At 42.9% G+C, this 13,544-nt stretch overlaps 1 protein-coding gene across 1 annotated transcript in view; it reads left to right on the top strand.

Annotated features, from left to right (window-relative positions):
* The first annotated feature begins 5,498 nt into the window (after nucleotides 1–5,498).
* Nucleotides 5,499–13,544, top strand: part of LOC147026490 (E3 ubiquitin-protein ligase MARCHF8-like) — a 448,650-nt gene continuing 440,604 nt past the window's right edge. Inside the window, exons 1-2 of the mRNA XM_085881965.1 lie at nucleotides 5,499–5,802; nucleotides 5,988–6,060. The gene's annotated coding sequence lies outside the window, so the exon portion shown is untranslated. The remainder of the gene's footprint in view (nucleotides 5,803–5,987; nucleotides 6,061–13,544) is intronic.

Genomic DNA, 13,544 nt, shown 5'->3' with positions numbered 1-13,544 from the left:
TGATCGCTGTTTAGCGTCACCCTCCCCCCCCCCCCCCGTGCCGAGTGATGTGGGACCCCCTCTTGTGTTGTCGCAGTGGCCAGACGTTGTATCACCAGGGCCGGACGTGCCGACGCCTGCGGGGTCTTCACCTGATTCAGTCGTGCCCGAGGACGATGGGTGAGCTGGTTGGCCGGGGGCGGTTGTTGTTGCGGATGGGGCAAGTCCGGCGAGGGTGTCACCTCGACCGAGCCGGGAGGCGTCTGAGCCTGGGCCGTCTGGCGTCGCTGCCCGCCCGAAGCGGGTCAGGAAACGGCCGCGGTACTTGGAGGATTTTGAATGTTGATTGGTTTAGTTTGGTCATGTTATAATTGTGATGTCATCATTTGAATTATCATTTTACGAAGGGCGGAGTGTGCTGTATCACGTGATTGGGTTTTCGTATATCATGACTCGCCCGCTAAGGGTGGCAGTGATGTACATCCGGACGCGCAATAAAGCGGAGTTACTGCTAACGCTCTCGCCCTCCATGTTCCGCTGCACCTTGGACACCACAATGTCCTCAGTGACAGAAAAAAAGTCCTAAGGGATCCTCCAGGGGGAAAGTCCTGAAATCATGGAAATCCAATATGGCCGCCACCCGGCTTCGGGGAAAATGAGAAAATTGTAAAGATTGATATTTTAATTTGTAAATATATGTTTTTCTGCATTCTAATTGTTTCTAGTTATGGTCAGTATATTGATATACAAGAATAATTCCAAAAAGTGAAATGTATTGAGGGTAAAATATAAAATTATTGCTTTTTTGTCCAAAAATGTCAATTTTTTGTCCCCAAAATTTTTTTTTACCTGATACTGATTTTGGCTCCTGGACCAAAAAAAATAAGAAATGTTGAAGACACAAGATGAAATCAAGTCTATGTCAATACAATATAATTATGTAAATCATTGAAACATGACAAAATTCACAATTCCACTCGGGGCAATCACATCTGCCTGACGAAGGTTTCAAAATGAAAATGAAAATTTGCATTAAACTCAGAAACTACATCCATTATAAACTTACTATACATGTTGAGAAAAATCAAGCGTATTAAAGTTAGAACTCGACAATGTCATCATCATCCTCATCATTGTCACATGGAGAGTTTGTACAGCCAGAGGCCCTGCAGTTTCCACAAGCTGGAGTGCACTCAATGTTGTGCTTCTTGCATGTGCATCTCATGGTGCTACATTCAGCCTGGCAGTTGCACCTAATGACATGTAACATATTTTCAGGAACTGGAGCTATTGATTTCTGAAGTGGCACAAAACCCTCGTCACACTTCTGCCAACCCTAGTCTGTCAGAAGAAGTTCATCTGCACATCCCTTCCATTCTTGTACTTGCAGATACACGTGCAGGCTTTGATACTTTGCTGCTTCTGATGTTGGTGGTAGCGTCTGTGGTTGCACGTGAGAGGAGCTCCAAGCCACCTTGTCCCAGTACCACTGATACCGGAGGGTGTCCAGGGTGTCAGTTGACTTTCCGTTGGAGATTATCACCAATGTTTTTGCTCCTCCATCTGCCACATCACAAACGGAAGCTGGATATGTATCAAAAACCTTGGCCTGCTCACGGAATGTGTTGTTTGCTTTGAACTTTTTGAGGGAAGCTCCCTTTCCAATCCCATGAAGACGAGATGTCGTGTCGCACCCAATAACTGCATGTAGAAACAGTATGTGCTTGCATATTTCTGTACCTATCATTTTCTTTGGCGCCTTGATGTTCCAGATGCGAGGCTTCTTCATGTTCTTCTTTGGCTCGGGACAAAAGAAGAGGTCATGGGATTCTGAGCTTGCATGGTAGCATAGGAGGACGAGGAGATCTGTGTCATCACCAACTAACACGGTGTTGGTGACAGTAGCAGACTGCACGGCCTTCAGTACAATCAGGAGATCAGCATCCCCTGAGGCATGGTGTGTCTCAGAGTTCTTCTTCTGAAGCTCTTCACTCAACATAAAAATGAATCGCTGTTTATTCTGCCTATTGGCAAGAAACTGTTCCTTCTTCATTGTGAGACACATGTCAGCTGTAAATGTCACAGTAGTGCCAGCATTCCCTTTAGACCATCTCTGGTGTGTCACGTCCTTCGTGTTGGTACTTTCGTAACCATCAAACACGACTATGGCATCTCCATACTTCTTCGTTACATAATCAGTGTACTGGTGGCATATGTCTCTGTATGTAGATCCACGAGACCATGGAATGCGTTGATCAAGTGCTCCGCCATCCAAAACATACTGTTCCCGATCATTGGGGATATCGGCTGTGACATCAGATCCAAGAAGATCCCAGATGGCATCAGCAAAGACTGGCTTGTGTGCTTCACGGAGCTGAAGAGAGGAATCAAAGAGGGCTGGTGGATAGCTGCACAGTTCATATTTGAAGGCCGACTCCAGTTCTTCTGCTATCTGTGCAACAGTGATCAGTCTCTGGAAGAGGAGTTGTGGGTCAACCTGGACTTGCTCTCCATCAATCTTGACAGATGACTTCATGCTGAGGGTGACAACTTGGTCTTTCCTCTTAAATGTGTACTCGGCAGGTGTTTTCCCATCCATAGATTTCAATATTTTGGCTCCTACAGCATGTGCTGTATCGACGTTGACGGTGGGGTGTGCATGAACTCCAGTGGCAATGTTCCTCAGATGTGGATCACTACTGAACGGATTCCATTCCTGTAAATACTGAAGAGCTGATAGTGTGTCCTTCCAGTCAAGAGATTGTCTCGCCTTGGTCATGTCCTTCTTCTGCTCTCCAGTGTTGTAGTTCACACCAGTGAGCTCCTGCATTGCCTGGTTTATTTCTGCACAGGCAGGCATTGATAGTAGTCATACCAGCCGTTGTTGGTCTGTTATTCCTCGCCCTCGTGTGAGCCCCCCGCTGGTCTTCAAACTTCTCATCAGAACTTGTTCGATGATCAGGTCAGATGAAAGACCTACCCACAGGCGATCACTTCATCAAACCACATGGAACCCCTCATCAAAACGTTGTTGGACATTGGGATGTTGAGTTTTGAGGTTGGTCATCTGTTGCAGACACACCCTCGCAGATTTGGCATACAGGTTGTGGCCCGAGGCTGCCAGGAAAGGCAGCATTTCCTGGATGGCTTGTAGATGTAGTGCCCAGTTCCCAGTGCGCTCTGCCCGGATGTATTTGCGTAGAATGTCTCGCATGTCCATATACTGAACCCAGAGCGCTGAAGTTCTAGAATATATCTTTGCAGACTCGGCATGCTTCTGAAGGTGGTCTTTGATTCGTTTCAAGATGTCAGACTTGCATACTTCTTCCACAGACTGGGGTTGGCAGAAGTGTGATGAGGGTTTTGTGCCACTTCTAACATCAATAGCTCCAGCTCCTGAAAAGATGTTACATGTCATTAGGTGCAACTGCCAGGCTGAATGTAGCACCATGAGATGCACATGCAAGAAGCACAACATTGAGTGCACTCCAGGGCCTCTGGCTGCACAAACACTCCATGTGACAATGATGAGGATGATGACGACATTGTCGAGTTCTAACTTTAATACGCTTGATTTTTCTCAACATGTATAGTAAGTTTATAATGGATGTAGTTTCTGAGTTTAATGCGAATTTTCATTTTCATTGCGAAACCTTCGTCAGGCAGATGTGATTGCCCCGAGTGGAATTGTGAATTTTGTCATGTTTCAATGATTTACATAATTATATTGTATTGCCATAGACTTGATTTCATCTTGTGTCTTCAACGTTTCTTCTTTTTTTTTGTCCAGGAGCCAAAATCAATATCAGGTAAAAAAAAAATTTCGGGACAAAAAATTGACATTTTTGGACAAAAAAGGATAATATTTTTTATTTTACCCTCAATACATTTCACTTTTTTTATAAATATTCTTGTATATCAATATACTAACCATAAATAGAAACAATTAGAATGCAGAAAAACATATATTTACATCTTAAAATATCAATCTTTACAATTTTCTCATTTTCCCCGAAGCCGGGTGGTGGCCATATTGGATTTCCATGATTTCAGGACTCCCCCCCCCCGGAGGATCCCTTAGGACTTTTTTCTGTCACTGAGGACATAATATCCAGGAATCAAAATCTGTTGAGTTTGCTTTTTTTGCAATTTCTGGGAGGTTGACCAAATATTTCTGCGAAAATGCCTGTACTATGAAATCAGCCACAGTAAGTCCAGGATTTCCTGCAAAGTCAAGGAACTTAGTGTTATTCTGGTTCACAGTTTCAGACCCATGGGGACCAACAAATGGCTCATAACCATCCCTATCAATTCCAGTCGATGCATTAAAATCCTCCAAGACGAGAGGAGTATCTCGCCTTGGGCACTGATCAACCACAGACTCGAGTACAGCAAGGAATGTGTCCTTCACGGTGAGATCACTCACCTCATTTGGAGCATATACAGAGACCAGGGAAACGACACCCAAGGAGTGATGAATTCTTCGTCTCATCATGTAGTTATTGACTGAGCTTACCTCAATTATCATTGGAGTCAGCTTCTTGGACACAGCAACAGCAACTCTTTGGGCATGGTAACCATCAGAGTGACCAGAACAATAGTAGGTGTAGCCAACCACAATGATCTCGTCACTATCCATTTTCCGAACCTCAGAGAGCACTACAATACCGTTGTTCAAACACTTGAGCTCAGATGATAACAGAAAGGTGTCATCCTCTCTTTGATAGGACATTCCAGGCACCCACTCAAAGGGGCAGCCTCAGGTTAACCCAAAGAGACCGCCGTCTGATGGATGACACCTCAGCAGCACCGCAACACACACGACCGCAATCTGACCCAGGAAGTTTATACCATGCTTTTCCTCCTAACATCAAGGAACGGGGGTCCTGAAGGCTTTGCTCCAATCCCGTCATCTGGTGAGCTGCCATGCGAAGGGCAGCAGCACAGAAGGTACTCCCACTGAGTGGGTTTTCAGATTTCTTTGCGTTTGTGGGTTTTGCGGAATTAAGTGTTTTACAGTGTCCGAGTGCAAATCCTGCCACCAACCTAAAAAGAAACTCAACTGCAAGAGGTCACAGTTGGGTCACTGAAATGGATGGCCATTGGCTCACAAGGAGCTCCTCTTCCCTTTGACAGGCTTTGTTTTTAATCCTGCTAGGTCTCCACATCCACACACCCTCCTCACAAGGAAACCTCATGCGGGAGATGGTTTAGTCACCAACAACCCAACCGTGAAACAAGTTAGTACAGGTTTACATTGTACCTGTAGCAAGTCACAGATCTAATCTGGCTTGACCTGACAATAGTTCATGAACATGTGCAGCAACCCCGACCAACAAAAAAGTGTCATCCGCTCAACCTGCACACTCCCCGACACTCCGGGCTCAAAACACAACACAACCACCTGTAGGAATGTATCGCAACCACACATTGTTTCACACTTCATGAAAGTTGTAAGAGGGGTGAGAGGGGGAGGAGAGAGTGGAAGGAGGGTGGGGGAGCGAGGACTAACAAAGCGATGGAGGGAAGAAAGGATGGAAGGGATGGATGGGATGAAGGGAAAGTATGGATGGAAAGTGGATTCACACTAAGTTCCAGAGTTGTTCATGAACACCTGTAAATCAGTCTTGCAGAGTGAACTTGAGGTGTAAGGAATGAATGATGAATTATTGAGTTCCCACCTGCTGTTCCTTTGTCTGCCAAAACATTTCCTGCAGCATCTGCAATGAGCTTGGGTTTTGGAAACAACTCTCCCCGAATAACTTCTAACGTACTCCACCAGGGGGTGCGTCTCCAGGCAGTGCTCAGCATGACCGCTTTGAGGTGAAAGTTACATTTTAAACTTTTGTCAGATTTAACAAAGACAATGGAACATGCATTTATCTATGTACTTCATTTCCATTATCACCGAACATTATCTTGAATGTCAATTTGTAATTTTATTTTCAAAAGAGACAACAGTTGTGATAAAAGCAAGTCATTTTCAATGCCACCTGCTATCTTGCCAGGGCTTACAAACAATGGCTGATAAGGAAATGCAGGCTTGGCACCGGACGATACCGCGGGGCGCAACAAAGGCAGGTGGGGCCTGAACTTTTTTTGTTGATCGATGTATCTTTGTGTTTTGCAGCGTGAGAGCGCAGAGTGACAGTGTGGGTACTTTTGACATGTATCACCATGGCTTGCAAATGAACATCCAAGCAGCTTGTAGAGTGCTTTCCAAGTGGCTTAAACACTCAAGGAAGCACTCCAACGAAACGGTTGATAAAGACTGGCAGACTTGGCATGTGATTAGCAATCACCAATGGGTCATAGTTAACACCACCTGGAGATGCTCAAAGTGTCAAACAATGTGCAAATTGCACAAATGAACACCTTTTTTTTAGCAGTCAGAACTGCTGCTAAGCTCAATTCTGCAGTATAAATTTAGAATTTGGCTCAGGTTAAGCGATTCATAAGCTTATCACCTGTGTGGAAACTAAATAAAGACACAAACACTGGTGGCTCTGGCCGTTTATAAGCATTGTGATGTGTTCAGTAATTAATTGGTATTAAGATGAGCAATCATTGATGTATTCAGCGATTCAAGCTTTATCGTATAGAAACCAACCTGGTCCAAGCATGCAAGGAAAGTCACTTTTTAACTGAGCAGACAAAATTGTTGATTAAGACACCCAGGCAGAGAGAGCTGAATGCAGGATGACCAAACACTGCCTGTGTTTCTGGTTTTACCTTTAATTAACTTCAAAAAGGGGTGTTTAAATTTAGCTAAACACACAGTTTTCATTCATGCACTCCGTTGGAGTTCCCTTAGTATGCATGCAAAGTTTGGGGCTGCTTGGTTTCATGGATTTGGAGTTATGGAGGACATACACACACTGACATTTATTAGTATAGACTGTGGCTGATGGTCGTGGCTCCAACAAAAACACTGCATAATGGCTGATTTACCACTTTTTACGCTCGTTGCTAATTCGGAAATTGAGAGCTCAGTCTGCTTCAGTCATTGCTCGTGAGCATTCAGGTGAAGGGTGGCATGCAATAAACAGACTCCAAGATGAAATATAGGATCTTGCAATGAAGGCCACAATCTTGCAACGGATCTTGAAAATTCAGCATAAGCCGAACAAGCTGCTTTGGAGCCCAATCCAGTGCTTAAGTGAGGCATTATGTCAAGAAACATGCAAAAGAGCTTCAGCTGTGCCATCATGAACCAATTCGACCAGTTATTGGACAATGAGTCAGATCTGATAGATATCTTTAAGGTCGTTAAAGCTAAAAAGGAAAGCAATGTGACAAAGGTAGCGAACATGGTGAAACACCCTCCAAGGAAGGAGACTTAGAAGGACAAGAAAGCATGTCTGCCATGTGCCGTCACAGAACTGTAGCCGCAGCCTCAACCTGTGTCATCTGAGCACAGGAAGGAAGGTCAATGGCACCTTCCCCAGCAGTCTCACCAGCATATATCTGGCATTACTGTAAGTCTGTCCATTTGGGCCTGACTCTGGGATCAAGTGCAGCTTCTCCAGGGATCTCCAGATGGTGTTCTGATGCTTATTGAGACCAGAATGAAGAGGTATTGAGCTCATCCTTGAATGACAGACCTTTGAGCATCTGATTGAAAAAAGGGTAAATGGTTCACAAGAATTCTCCATTGACAGGGGTGAGTGACCTGTGATCAGCCGTGGGGCTTCCAAGGTGGGTGAGCTCGAAGCAGACAGTTGATCAAGTATGGAGGAAGTTGATCTCCCAATAGGATCTTCCTCAGAGATGACATCGGAGAGATAGATCACTCAAACATGAATGTCAAAACTACTGAACGTGATGATGCTCAATCCATTACTGATAGCAGCACTGAGGGGAACAAGCCTGAGGAACAGCAAGAAGAAGAAGAGGATGGAGTCAAACAGATGTCCCTGAATAAGTGCAGGGCCATGTAAGAACGCATCAGTAGTTATAAACAATATATTGGGTGTTGTATGTGGGCAGCATCCAGGTTAGTGGTGATAGGGGATAGTCTTTCCTGTGATAAATGCTTCGAGATGGCACACCCAAGAGCTTTGGTGGATGAGTTGGGTAAAGGGATAATATATTTACAGGATTTATTGTGGGTTGAGGGATTTGGTGAAGGGGTTGGTCTTTTTTGTGGGGTGGGGATATGGCAGCGGTGCCTTCTTTACAAAAGTTGGGCCAATTCAACAATAGGTTCCATTTTGTTGCCAGTGTGTTCCACTGAACGCAGTGTCAACCTTTGCCATTTTTCTGCCCTCCCAAAACCGCGTTGACCAAACTCTTTGTATAGAAGCCACTGTATGGCAGACATTGTTGTTAATTGGGTTGCAGCAGGTATATTGAGGGGCCGTTCGACTGTCGAGTGCTATGGAAAAAGGAGTAACAGTGGATTCAATCTCTGTTTGCTTTTTATCCGTGAGATATTCACTTCAATCACAGAGTTGGACTACATTAAGTTGTAACCTACACGATATTAAACCATAAAGTCAGCCAGTGAAATATCGAGCGATGTTTTATCATATCTAGGATTTGATTGACCCAGCTAAAAACAAATGGCTAAAAACAAACAAATAATATTTCCTTTATTTATGATCGAATCAACTGGGTTACAGTCACATACAAATAATACCAGACTAAAAAATTATAAACCTTATCAATGTTCCACCATGAATGAGCTTGTACGTACAATACCGGAGAAAGAACGCACATTAACAGCACAATATGTATAAAGCATTGGACAAACGAAGAAGATGAAAAATATAGCACACGAGAAATGCACAGTGGAATTCAAGAGAGCACACAAAAAGGACACAACAGTGAGGACGCGCAGGAATGATGGAAGATCCACGCCAAGCTACAACTGAGCAACCACAGGGAGCAAGTGTATGAAGATATTTACACCAAATGACTTAGTACGGGAATTGGGTGTACATCAAAACTCCTCTGGGAAAGCAATGGGAAATATTAAACAGGATTGTATAAAAGTGAAGGGGTGTAATATTAAAAAAAACAAGTGGCAAAGCACCCAAACTGTTCGGAGCTCGGTTCTGTGGTCTGCAATATCCCAACTAATAATAATGGGACTGCCTTGCTTCATTTGGCATCTACTCCTCCTCTTCCCTCCTGCAACAAACTAGCTCGTTTAATAATAATAATAATATTAATAATAATAATAATAACATTTTTTCTTATGTGAAATCTTACGTGTAGTTTAACCACATGTTAACTAACACCATGTAAGCTCTTGAATTTTAATTATGATGTACACGATTTACAATGAATAGAGCTGTTCAAGCCACAATGTTGTGGATTTAAATCCAATCCAACCTCCGAGCTACTGTACTTTCACTTGGCATTCCTCTTACAAGGCACATTGATGGTAAGGGCATTTGTTTTGTGCAGTCTCATGAGCCTGCAATTTACATAAAGGAATGGTTTGTGATTTGAAAAGGCTGAACACCTTATGTCCTGTTCTGCACAATGTTTGATTGATAGACCGTTTTGCCTTCGTTACATGTTCAAATACATACTCAAGCAGAGCATCACCAACTGGGATTCCTTCCTGTTGCCCCTTTTTGGGGATAAGATAAACTGAACTGGTTTCCATACTTCCATTTCCTGGCTCATCCACTCCTCAATAAAATTATCCTGGTGTATCGCACACACTTTTGTGAAGGACAGACACAACATAAGATCATCGTCAAAAACAAATTCAAATCAAAGTCATTCCTTACCAGGAGACATTCCCATCTTCCCATAAGTTCTCCAAAGGAATTTTCAACAATTACTTCAGTGTGGCTTACTTTCAAATTGTAAAGCCACTGGCAAACGTCAAGCCTGCCAATATCCTCAAAAGGCTTCAACAGCCATTGGATAGCCATTGTCTCATGGAGTAGGGTAATCGGCAATGTTTCACCAAGTAATATACTTGATTGTTTTCACAAAAAGAACAATGCCCTTTGGAGAATCAAGAAAATAGCACAGAATGCCTCAGCACATGTGTATCGTGGGCACATCTAGCAAAGTCAGCACACACATCCCACAACAAGCCCTTCCCCTTCCAAGAAAGCTTGGAATTTCCTGAATTCCACTCTTTCCTATTGAATTTTATCATAATGCTTTGCATGAGAAGAAATGATTGCCATGTGAGATCCATCAATGGCCGACACACACTGTACCATTTTCTCACACTGTTCAAAATGTTTAGCTATTTTGGCAAACTATTCTGAGCTGGCAATGGGGGATGTGTAAAAGTATCATGATTGCTTCTACTGCTGTGCAAGAATCTTGCAAGCATTTACTCATGTCTTCCAGCCAATGTCAAACAAATATCCCACACTCATGCAATCTGGATTCATGTCAAATTTCCAAAGTGCCACTGTGATGTTCTTCCACACAGGAGTGCTTGAGTGGAAGCAGGTAAATTTTTTTTTGCTATGCTGGTGTGAGCTTGTGGCAGATATAACAAGTAAAAAAAAGACATAAAATGTCATAACCCCCATTGTTTTCGTAATTTTGCTGTTTGGAGTTAGAGGGCTAACCCAGATTTATGAACAACTAAAATGGCTGCCAGTCTATCAGTCGGCCATCTTTCATCAGATTGCAAAATAAAGTTAGGTGCATGTGTGTGCCATCATGTACTGTGCTTGTCGCATGTTTGGACCAAATCGGACCATGCATGTCCGAGAAATGGTTGGGGACATTTTTAAGTAACAAAATGGCCACCAGTCGGCCATCTTGGATCTGTTCGTGACAAAGGAAATATGCACATATGCAAGCTATTATTTCTTATCAGGTTGCCATGTTTGAGCATAATCGGTGAATGCTTGTCCGAGAAATGGTTGAGGACGTGTTCAACATGGGGTTTTTTTTACAACTAAAATGGCTGCCAGTCGGCCATATTGGATCTGATCTCAAAACAAAATACCGTGCATATGTAAGTCATCGTTCGCAATCTGTGTGCCAAGTTTGAACAACATCGGTGAATGTGTGTCCGAGAAATGATCAAGGATGTGTTCAACATCGGGTTTTTTTTCACAACTAAAATGGCTGCCAGTCGGCCATCTTGGATCTGATCTCGAAAAAAAATTAAGTGCATATGATATAGCATCATTTATTATCCGTGTTTTTAATAACATCGGTAAATGCATGTCCAAGAAATGGTTGAGGACGTGTTCAGCATCGGACTTTTTTTACAACTAAAATGGCTGCCATTCCGCCATCTTGTCGAAAAAATATGATATACATATGTATACTGTCTTGTGTTGTTTTTGTGTCATGTACAAATAAAATCAGTCTATACATGTCCGAGATATGGTTGTGGAGGCAGGTACGCACACTTCTCTCTCACACACACACACACACACACACACACACACACACACACACACACACACACACACACACACACACACACACACACACACACACACACGCACGCATACACACACGCAAACACACACACACACACACACGGACTCGAAAATGGAGACCAAATCCATTAGGCCCTGTTTCGGATTAAGTCCAACAGGGGTTCATAAATGGTTTCCTTTTTGACATCCTAATAATTTTTACCTCCCATACATCAGTGAAATTGCAGCAACTCTTTCCCACCAGTTTTCAGCCATCATATTTGTCGATACGAAATGTATTATATTCTTGGTTGTAACATAACACACTCATTGCCTGTGAGAAGATTAATGACTGGAACATACTTGTAGCATGTTTAATGGATGTGTAGCTCAATCGGTTTGTTCAGCCACCATCGTTCAGTCACAAAAAAGGCAACCATAACTCCAAGCCAACTCGCTTCCCTCTTTGGGGATATATTTAGACGGTTGTTTGCTCCTACATTCCACACATCACTGCTTAAAATGTTAGCAATCATTGGACATGTACCTGGAGACGATCCAATGCCACCACCTCCCCATCTTCCAAAGTTACCTTATAATACCCGCACGTAGATGTCTCATCGAATAGGCAATTCCTTTGTTGATATTGTGGAATGAACCCTCAATATTTCTTTACATATTTCAAGAAGGCATTTTCTCCTCCCTTGCTCGAGCCCTTCTTGAAGGTCATCATTCGGTTGCCAGTGAGCCCATACACGAAGAAGGAAGGTATGAGAGTGAAAGGAGGGTATTAGAGGGCCTTAGGAGGAATGGGTGAAACACCTTGGGAGCTCTCAGGTTCGACCACACGACATGATGGACCTCCCAGCCTGGGCACATGAGGCGACACAATTTTCCCCACAGTACAGGGTTTTTCTTCTTCCTTTCAACAATTTTTTTCTCCTTGCCATTTTGCTTTTTACCTCCGCGACCGAAGGTGAAGGAGGTTATGTTTTCACCTTTCTCTGTCTGTCTGTTTGTTTATGTGCAGGATATCTCAAAAAGTTGTGCACGGATCCAAATGAAATTTTCTGGACAGGTTGGGTGTGAGACAAGGACGAACTGATTAAATTTCGGTGAAGATCCTGATCCGGATCGGACTACTAGAATTTTTAAGTGATTCATCACCATTGAGAGATAGCGCCAAAAACGATATGGTACTGTAAAGCATGATATTTCAAAAAATGCAATGGGCACAATATGTTCTCGCGGATCAGGCATTACGTGGTGGAGGTATGCACTCCACCAAGTGCCCTTCGAGTTTGCTTTCTTTTCCTTTCTTTCTTTCTTTTTCCTTCCACCGACCTCTCCCTCTGATTGTTGTTGGACCCATGGTTGTAAGTTGAGAGTTATTTGTCATTAGGTGTATGTGTCGTATGTCCACCCTGTCTTGAGATTATAATGGTTATTGCACCTCCTTTTGTCATCATTAATTAAGCCTTCTCCTATAGGATAAGGGAACAGCTATTGTAGGGTTTGTTACTACAATTAGCTCCCCCAAATTTTTAATGATACCACAGAGTATCTTAGACCCCCTAGAAGTACTAAACCACCATTTAGATTTTTAGTTTTTTATTTTCATTATTAGCTGTTTTTACCTGCACTCCTAATTTCCTAAATATCCAAGCTGTATCTCGGAGCTGGCTGAGACTTTCGGAATGAAATATTACATTTATAATGTGAATAGAAAGTATGCGAGGTTGACATATTTTTGACATTGACATAATTTTAAGGGCATAACCTAATTATAGACATTTTAACATTTTTCACCATAACTCGACTGAGGTTTGTCCAATTGGAATAAAATGCCCTCTCCAGATAGTTCAGAGCAAAACACATTTACACTATATTTACATCATACCCATCCAAGTTAAAGTTCAAGGTAAAATGGCAGTCTGAAATATTAAATACCACTTGGCCTTCCATTATGGTCTTGCATCATAATAGTGGACCGACATTGAAGTTGTGCACCTCAACAGTCTCTAACTAGAACGGGCACTCGGTAGAGCGCATACCTTCGCCGCCGCAACTTTTTTCCGGGCACATTTGAAAAACGTCATTTTAAAACGTCCATGACGTCACAACCGTCAGGCCGATTGACGTCAAATTTGGTGTGTAACCTCCTTGAAGGCAGTCCAACAAAATGGAATGATAAACACTGAA

The sequence above is a fragment of the Eptatretus burgeri genome, chromosome 5, assembly GCF_056783735.1.
Source record: "Eptatretus burgeri isolate ZD-2024b chromosome 5, Ebu_testis_v1, whole genome shotgun sequence".
In the NCBI taxonomy this organism is placed as follows: Eukaryota; Metazoa; Chordata; class Myxini; order Myxiniformes; family Myxinidae; genus Eptatretus; species Eptatretus burgeri.
This window is presented reverse-complemented; position numbering and strand designations above follow the sequence as displayed.